This window comes from Pteropus vampyrus, unplaced genomic scaffold (genome assembly GCF_000151845.1).
Source record: "Pteropus vampyrus isolate Shadow unplaced genomic scaffold, Pvam_2.0 Scaffold113, whole genome shotgun sequence".
Taxonomy (NCBI): domain Eukaryota; kingdom Metazoa; phylum Chordata; class Mammalia; order Chiroptera; family Pteropodidae; genus Pteropus; species Pteropus vampyrus.
Window position 1 is genome coordinate 5,174,772 of NW_011888894.1, and position 9,277 is coordinate 5,184,048.

A 9,277-nucleotide genomic window follows, 5' to 3' on the forward strand; every position below is an offset into this window, starting at 1 on the left:
GGCTAAATGCAGTTGTTTTTATCTGTGAGGAGAACGTTGTGGTTTCATTCTGAGATGAGTCATTTTGTTCTGATTTATCCAGTTAGTAAATGTATCTGATTTGTTTTCATTAGGGAGCTGAACGTTTTTGTTTTTGTTTTTGTCCCAGTAAAGAAAACTATCAGGTCTGGTAAGAATATAAGGAAGCACGATTTTATTGAAATGTTCAATAAAGATAAAGCCAAGATGTCACCTGCTTTGCACAATGAAGAGGGTGTGAAGTCTTGACACTAAGAGGGAAACTTGGGATTTTGGAAGCCCAGGATTTGCTGTCAGTATCTGACAGCATCTTTACAAGGCCATCCTGAGTTGCCAAATCAGAAAACTAAGCCTTTTGTTCAGTGCGATCTTAATTTTGTGCAACTATTAAATGATTTCATGATGGGGTCTAGGGGATATTTATATATTTACTAAAAAACCTGAAGTTTCTCTAGGCCTACTCTGCAGGACAAGGTCACTTGGTCCAATTAATCAGTTAATTCATCAATCCGATAAGAAATGTTGATGAAAGAATATCCAACCTAAGACAAAGTCTTACTTCTAAGAGTTTATTCAAGCCAAACTGATGACAATTGCTGGGAAGGAAAATCTCAATGGGTAAGAAAATGCTCCAGAGAGAATGATGGTTTTGCAGCTAATTTTATAGATTAGAATCAAAGGAGGAGACATAGGAAGGTTATATGAAATTCATTGGTGGTAGATTATGGGGGCGGAAGAAAGCAAAGTGGGGAAATCTCTGAGATTGGAGGAACATGTACTTCTCTTACATAAGTGGGTACAGGATAGTTCACATTTACAGCACAAAGAGATGGTATGTGGGCAACCAGATAACAATGTGGTCTCTGCTCTGGTGCTGGCGGTTGTGCCTTCGAGGGGTCTGGAAAAGAAAATTGCTTTGACATTTCAAAAGTATGTTATCTTAGATGCACAGACAATAGAAAATTTCAAAATTAAAGATGGATGTTGGTCAAGGAAGCTACAGACTTAGGACGTGACTACTCACCATGACCCACTTTTACTTAGGAATTTATATGTTCAGACCACCCTGTGTGGTTACTTTGGTCTCTGGGTTTGTAAGGCCCACCATGCTGGCTTCCCTGAGCTTGTCAGGTCTAGTATGTGGCCTCTTTTTCTGTCCACAGAAGTGTTTACTAAGTGCCTACTACCTGTAGATGTTTAATGGATCAGTTGATATTGTGACTTTGCTGGCACGCCAGCAATGTGACCAAATAATCCAGTTACAGTTATAGTAATTGTTGTTAATTGTTTTCTTATGTCTTTAGTAACAAATAAATTATGACCATTATGATGACTTTTTTTCCCATTAACTTATTTTTCTTTTTATTCCTTAACCTAAAGCAATGTTGAATGATATTGTAGAATTTTAAATGTACATATTTCAAGACTAAAATTATCTATAATTTGACTTATTTTATCCTACAAATATTTTCACCATATGATAAACAGATTATATTATGTAGATATATAATATAGGTTTTATCATGTAATAAATATTCTTACTGAAGGAAAAACATGTTGTCCACAAAATGGGTCAACATATTTTGGAAACATAAAATGATCAGGTGTCACTGAGAATTTTTCTTTTTAATCTGCTGTGTTGGAGAGATATTTGACTCAAGCTAACTTTTACTCTTAAGACTATAGTTTATTCGAATAGAAAAAAAAAGGCAAATAGAACTGTTTAGAACACTTTTTTCCACTGTTTTTTTTAACCCGTGGTTGTTTTTCAAGTTCGCTGGGATTACCAGTGCATCCTGAACAACACTTTGTCTTAAATTTAGTGCAGTAGATTGTCATTGTAGTGGCTTTTTGTCTGCGAAGAATTTATCAGACTCATTCTCTGGCCACCATCACTTGGAGGGACAGAAAAGCCTATTTCAGTGTCTCTGGGCATACTTAATATTTAGAAAGGTAAGCCTGTGTAGCAAACGTGAAAGAGTTTCTCTACATGCCCCGATGCCTTTACTCAACCACGTTTCCTCTTTTATCATTTGTTGGAAAAACCCTTTACTATCTCTTCTTAGTCCCCTGTCTTTTGTTAGCAACAAAGGGCAGATTTTCTTTTGTGAATCCTTAGTAATTAAATGAGCACTTCGGTGGTTGTAGCCTTCAATGGCCTGTTTCCTAGGTTTTTGCCTTTGACAGTCATATTTTGCAAAGGCCCCTGAGATGACTCGTCATCTTCCCCTACTTAACACTAAACCAATTGAAGCCCGTGCTCACTGCATGAAGGAGGAAAAGATTCATTAAGGGCACTTCATTAAGGGGCTGAAATGGGACGCTCTAAATGCGCCTGAACCGACTGCAACCCACAGGAGCTATTAGGGGAACCACAAAGACAGATTCGGAAACTGAACTCCGGCTCCAGTGCTTCGGATTAGGGAGAGTGATGGGATTAGTGTTTAATGACTTGGGGCGGGAGACAAAGGGAATTTCTACAAAGAGGCTTAGATATGGAAGAATTAACACTCTCTATTCCAACCAGGCCTCCGATGACTTCCAGCATTCTTTTCAGACTCAAAAGCCAAAAGGGGGGTGGAAAAAAAAAAAAAAAGACGGGCAAAGCTTTAATACTTTCCTAACTTTCTTTTTTATTGCAACAACAATACAGAGGAAATAAAAGCACCCTCTTCACTCTCTTGCACTTGAAACTTCTTTTAAAAATAAGTACCTACAACTGTATAATTTAGCCCCAAGGTGAGCTGGCCCAGGGCCTCAAGCATGTGCCAGAATGTGTTTCTGCTTCACAAAGCCAGGGCAAGTTGCAAACCAATGCGTACACTGAAGCAAAACACATGGTAGCAGAGGCCCAGCTAAGTGGCTTTAAAAGTGCTTCCATCTCCATGGCTGTTTATGTTACAGGTGCAACCAAAGGGACAGAGAGAAACTCAGTTTCATTGTAAAACCTCCTCCTGGCCCCATCTGGCTCAGACTGAAATGATTTCAGTGTCTATGGCCTGAGAAGTGCTTCATGAAACGAGGTGATTATCCTGTCTACGTGAGGGGATAACTTTGGAAATGCGCTTATAGGTTGCAAGTGCTCTTGAAAACGAACCATCAACTCGGAGCAGGGCAGGCAATGTTGGAGCTTATCTTTACCATTTCCCCCTGCTCGGACAAGAACCCAGTATCATTATCTAAACACGAAGCCACATTTAAGTGGCTGACCCTGGAGTGGAGTATCATTCTCCAGGCTGTTAAGTAAACAGACTCTGAGCACCAAATGCCTTGGAGCAGTAAGTGTGTGATTATGCCCTGCTGCTGAGAATGGCAAAACGCAGGTGCGAATGTTACTGTAGGCAAACGTACAACCCAAATAGTGCCGTAAATGATCTCGCACTGTAATAAACCAATTCAACGTGGCCTGATTTTCAACCAAACTAAATCACTTGCAGAAAAGCTGGGTATTCATTTCATGTATTAGCCTGTATGAAATGGTCCTGGAGCAGTTCTAGACACCAAGGTATTATTTAACCCGTGTGGTTTAGTGGGACAATGGCAGACCCCTGTTGTAATCCATTCAGAGGCAATACTGGCAGTCAGTGTGAAATTAAATACATTACAGGGAAAGAGCTTAATGTGTTTTATAGGCAGTTGTTCATCCACATCAAACTTTAGTTTTTAAAATCCAACATTTGATCCCACAACAGGCACCGTGCCTCCAGTCGGAGATTGCCACGTTGTGCTGCCAGGAGGTAGAAAAGAGGCAGATCTCAGACTTCAGTGAAGGTGCAGTTGGCTGAAAGGAGCCATTACCAGTGAGCTTACCTCTCCTGGCTGCTCAGATGCCAAAGGCCGGGTGGCATTTGATCACGCTGCTTCAGGGCTTGGGCCTGCATTTATTGCCCCTTACTTTTCTGCTAACATTTTTACTTAAAGGATTGATGTTTTCCCAGTGCAGCAGAACCTCCTTTTCTCATAGCTAAATTGCAGTGGGGTACAGTGGCCCTTCCTTGCCTCACTCCCAGTTTGCCTTGACCCCAACATGGTCTGACAGTCTGTTCTTCGTTAGATTGAAAATGTGTAGAAATTTTTATAGAGATCTTCAGCTATATAAATAGCTTTGAAAATTGTTGTAACTTTAAAAACAGGTCAAAAAGGAAATTGAACAGCTAGTGAGTTTCATACCATCCAGTCAGCTTTTTGAAGGGCTGAATGGTCTTCCTAGTAAATGGTTGCTTTTATTGTTGGGGTCCCACCAGTTTTTTGAGGAGCTTTTAATAGAAAAGGGAGCTTTGGAGGAATTTTCTGATAGAATCTCAATTATATCACTAATGGCTCGTGGCACCACATTTAAACGTCAAGAGCAGCTTTTGCCTTGGGAATATGACCTGCAGGTCGTGGCCCTGCACAGCATCTGATTCTCTGTGAATATCAGTGACTTCTTTTGAATGGATGGTGACCCCAGTGTGGGTCCCAGGAAAGTTCCTGAACTCTCATGCCTCACAGCTAGATCCCTGTGTCCTTATTGATGGTGGCCTTGTGTTTTTAGAGCCTTCAGACGAAACTCTGCTTGTTTGAGTGCAAAAGCTTATCAACAGACTCTTTGATGGTATCTTTTTTCAAAAGTGGACAAAGGTTAAAATACGGTGAAACTTAAAAGTGCTTTTTCCTTAGTACTACATTGAAAGTCTAAGAGCTTAAAAATTGTCAACCTTGGATGGGGGAGGGGCAATACAATTATTGCTAGGGGTCCATTAATCCACTTGTTGTGTGAGCATTCTCTAGAGTAAACAAACATGTCTCACGCATAGATTACAATTTTAAAATAATGCTTGTAAATGTTATTATGATTATAGATTCAAAATTATTTTAAAAGCTTTACTGAGATTGTAGTCATTTTTATCAGTATAGGTTTTAAGACATACAAAAAGTTCAACTCATATCACATAGGAGTCTAAAACATTTTGGGGAGTGATATGATATGGAACTCTATCAATTGCCAATAATAAAATCTTAACTCAAACTAGCTAAAGCCAAAAAAAAAGTTATTGGCTCAGGTAACTCAGACATATGTTGAGTTCTATTTGCCTTTGCTTGGCTTCATTCTCAGGTCAAGCAATGGCTCTGTCCTGTGATGAGAGGGTCGTGGTCCTTGCTACATGATTATATAGTCCTGGAGACTTGTGAACTCAAGGGAGACTTTATCCCAATATCCATAGTAAACTTCAAAACAGAGTTCAGATTGGCCAGTCCTACTTCATGGGTCTATCTCTGGACTCACCACAGGGGTTAAAGCAGAGAAGGTAATCTGATTGGTCAGCGTAAATCATATGCTCACTCCTGTAGGGGGAGGAGAGGTGGAATTCCTTGATTTATAGCCCTACCAGAGTCACATGGAGAGAGGGAGGGGCCAATTTTCTAACAAAAAGGTGATAACAGACAAAAATGCTTACTGATTGTAAGAGGGGTACTTATATTTATAAGACTTGGAAATTATTATTATAGAGTTGTTATTATTTTTGATGTTTTGCTAAGATCCTCTACCAGATACAAGAAGTCAGCTAAGCCCAAATGAGACCAGTGGGAATACTCTAGGAGGCAACTATTTTTGCAGCCCATCCTAACTGTGGATTGTGTGCCTGGTGTGCACTTAGATGGGAGAAGAGGAAAATGAAGTTGGAAGGGGAGCTGCCAAAGCAAAAAATCAAAATTCCCTTAAAATTCAAATCTCAATTCTTCCCTGTAAATTTAGAGCAAAACAAAACAAAGTCACACACACACACACACGCACACATACCACCACCACCACTACCACCACCACCACCACCACCATCACCATTACCACCACCAAATGGACACAAGTTATAAGGGTTAATTCCATTTGTCTTTAATTATTGTGTTCTCTGGGCATGAGCGCCTTGGATAGGGAAGGTCATCCCTAAGATCCAGAACTCTGAATAACACGCCTCTCATAATTGCTAGGTCTCCATGTCATGTCCTGTCCATGATCTTTTCCCTGGATAATCCATTCCTCTTCAGAAATCAGTACTGTAGTTAGTAACCATTTCTTTTCTTTATTCTTCTGTCTCAGTCTCTCTACCTTTATTCCTCTGGCATTACTCCTCATTTCCTTAAATTTCCTTATTTTTCCATTCTTTGAAATAAAATCATTTTAAGTTCTTACTTCAGCCTTCTCAGATACAGGCATTATGGATACTGGTATAATGTGAAGAGTAGATTACTTGACTCTTACAATAATAATCAGGATGATGATGATGAAAATGAACATTAATTGAGCTCTTATTATTTGCTTATATTACAATAATATAAACTTATACTATAATATCTCTATATTACCTTATTTGATCCTTACACCAACCCTGTGGGTAGAGTAGTATATCTATGAGATCCATGTTAGTTTTATTGGTGAGGGTTCAGCCTTTAAATCCATTTCTGATGTTTGAGAAATTTCCTATAATATAAATTTGGATAGAATTTTCCAGTATAGAAGCAAAAAAAGTTCAGACACTTGCTGTTCCAGACTCCCTTGCAGCTAGGGTGTGGACACATGACCTACACTCAGCCAACACAGAGGTACCTGTCTCGGACTTTAAACTGATAGCTAGAGATACAAAATGTAGGAAAGTACAGAATTTATTTCTCATAAAATTGTGGCATAGATGGCTTCAAAGTTCCATTTCCGGGGTCTGAAGGCGCTGTGAGGTTAGCTGTGGCATCCAGTGTCCAAGGCTAGTAGCAGTGGTAGATAAACCTCATTATTCAGTGTTAGCAGCTCCAGTGACAAAGTCTCTATCCAACTACCTTTGTGGTATCTTTTTGATTGTGGTTCTGGCTATTGCTTAGGTCCCCTTTTTCTACTGTTTCTGAGACTGGTTCTCCAGTTGCCTGATGTTTTCAAGAACATTAGATATAATATGAAAGCCAATCCTGGAGTTGAGCAAAATAAAAGAGCCTTATCCTTGAGTTTCCTCAAATTCCCTCTTATCTAAATCAGCCATAGTTAGTTTATGCTACTTGAAACAAAGAACCCTGGTAGATATAGAAATGTTATTTTTAATTTCATTTTATAGATTTGGAAACCCAGGTTTAGAGAAACAAATACATTAAGTTCAAGCAAATAGTATTAGAGCCAGACTGACCTGAGAGCCCATATTTACCTACCACCCTTTATATAGGCAGGGAAGAAAAGAATGTACCAGTAAGTGAGAGTCATAGAAAGAAGTAAGCATCCTTGATTAAAGTCTCAATTCTGGCAAAGTCTTTCCCAGAACCGGTTTATTTGGATAACCTTTCTTTGTCTAGAAAATAAAAGTTTGGTCAAAATCAGTGGTTTCTAATCATTGGAGAAGGAGATCATAGTACTAAACAACCCACCCACCCCACCTCCAAAACAAAACAAACAAAACAAAACCTTGAAAGCTATGGATCTCTTTAGCAAAGTGCACATACAAATGTGTTAAATCCAATATCACCCCAAGCTCATCCTTGGAACTCAGTGGATCCCAGGCTGAGAACCCTCAACTAGATGATCTCAGTTTGATCCTCCCAGGTAAAACAGTGTGATTCCATTGTTTAGGTGAATTTGCTATAATTAGTGAGCTCAAATTCTGTCTCTCTGTCTCTGTGTTTCTCTTTCTGTCTCTCTCTCTCACTCTCTCTCTCTCACACACACACACACACACACACACACACACACACAATTTCAGGGCAGAGGTTTGAGTTAATCACACTCCTCAGTTTATAGCACATTATCATCATTAAGACAAGAAATTTGAGAGGACTTTTATTGCCATATCATGTGATGAATGCCTAAAGGAGCTAGAGCTGTTTGGCCTTGAGAAAAGAAGACTTAGACAGTTACTACAAGTGTTATTTGCTGCAAATAACTGAAAATCCAGTCACAAGTGGCTTAAGCAACATGATATGTTTAATCTCATGCAACAAGAAGTTTGGAAGTGAAACATGCAAGGGTTGATAAATCCAGTTAAAGACAAAGCTTCCTTACTTTTTCCTGTTTTGCCATCTTCAAACAGGAAGTTGGTTTGTCCCTAGCTCCTCGACATAGGGTGGCATAGTTCTAGTCAGGATACTCAGATAATAACATAATTTTTAAAAAAGCTTGTCGACTTGTGCTTTTAACCGGTAGAGAGTTAACAGGTATCAAACTTGCCCTCTCACTGAAAACAACTATAAAACTTGACAAGTAAATGAGGCAATTATTTTCAGGCATCGGATGACAGGCATGGGACTGTAATCCTTGAGAGAAGGAAAACACACAAGATGAGCCACGCTTCTCTGCCTGGGGGGCACTCTCTTGCTGCAGCACAAGGAAGTGGAACCAAACAGAACAATGGTCTTGCTAAGATGAAACAGAGATTGGAGTTCCAGCCTCCTAAAATAGCTGGAATTTCCAAGGTAGGGTACTGGAAAAGAGGGAGCTGTGCAGAGGGGGCCTCTGAAATTTGTCTGTGAATTTACAAAAATTCCTTGGCTGAGGGCTGGGCTGTGCAGACAAAGGTTGAGATTCCACGAGACATGACTTAGATAGACTGCTATGGAGATAAAAGAACAAGACCAAAACATACTCTCCATGTTCAGTGCAGAGAAAACAATCCTGGGACTGCTGTAAGAGAGAGCTGGGAACCCGCCTCCAGCTCCCATCTCTCCCATGTCTCGCCCCTCTTCTCTCCCTCTCACGGTCTTTTTCCCTTTTTGTTTTCCCCATCCCCCTCCAAACCCTGCTCAGGGCTTATAGTAGCTGTCAGAGCTAGGCATGCCCCTTAGCTGCAGGCAAATCTTGTTTGCGAGCAGGAAGCTGTAGGAATTCTCTCCTAGTGGCATTTTTCACTCTTTATGTGAGCTTAATCTAGGGGATTAACAAATGGATCAGCTGGAGACCTCCTCTTACCATGACAGAACCGGGCAAGTTCAAGCAGGAATAGTCCCTGAAATGTCTGGTTCTGCTGAGAGTTAAGAACACAACACCTACCAGGCACTGGGCAGGGTGTGTTCTCAGAGGAGGCCCAGGTCACGGAGGAAACAGCTTTGCTGACATTGGCCTCTCCTTGCTGACTTCACATAGTCCCTCCTTCTCCGCTGCAGCCACTGCCTTGCAGCCCTCAGGGCAGCGCTCCCCACCCTTATCTGGCCCCTGAGTTTCCCTTATCCTCTGCCACTTACCAGCTTCATGGTTTCCCCTGCTTCTCCCTTGTCCCCTACAGATCCTGCCCAGAATCCATTCTCTTCCTGCTGT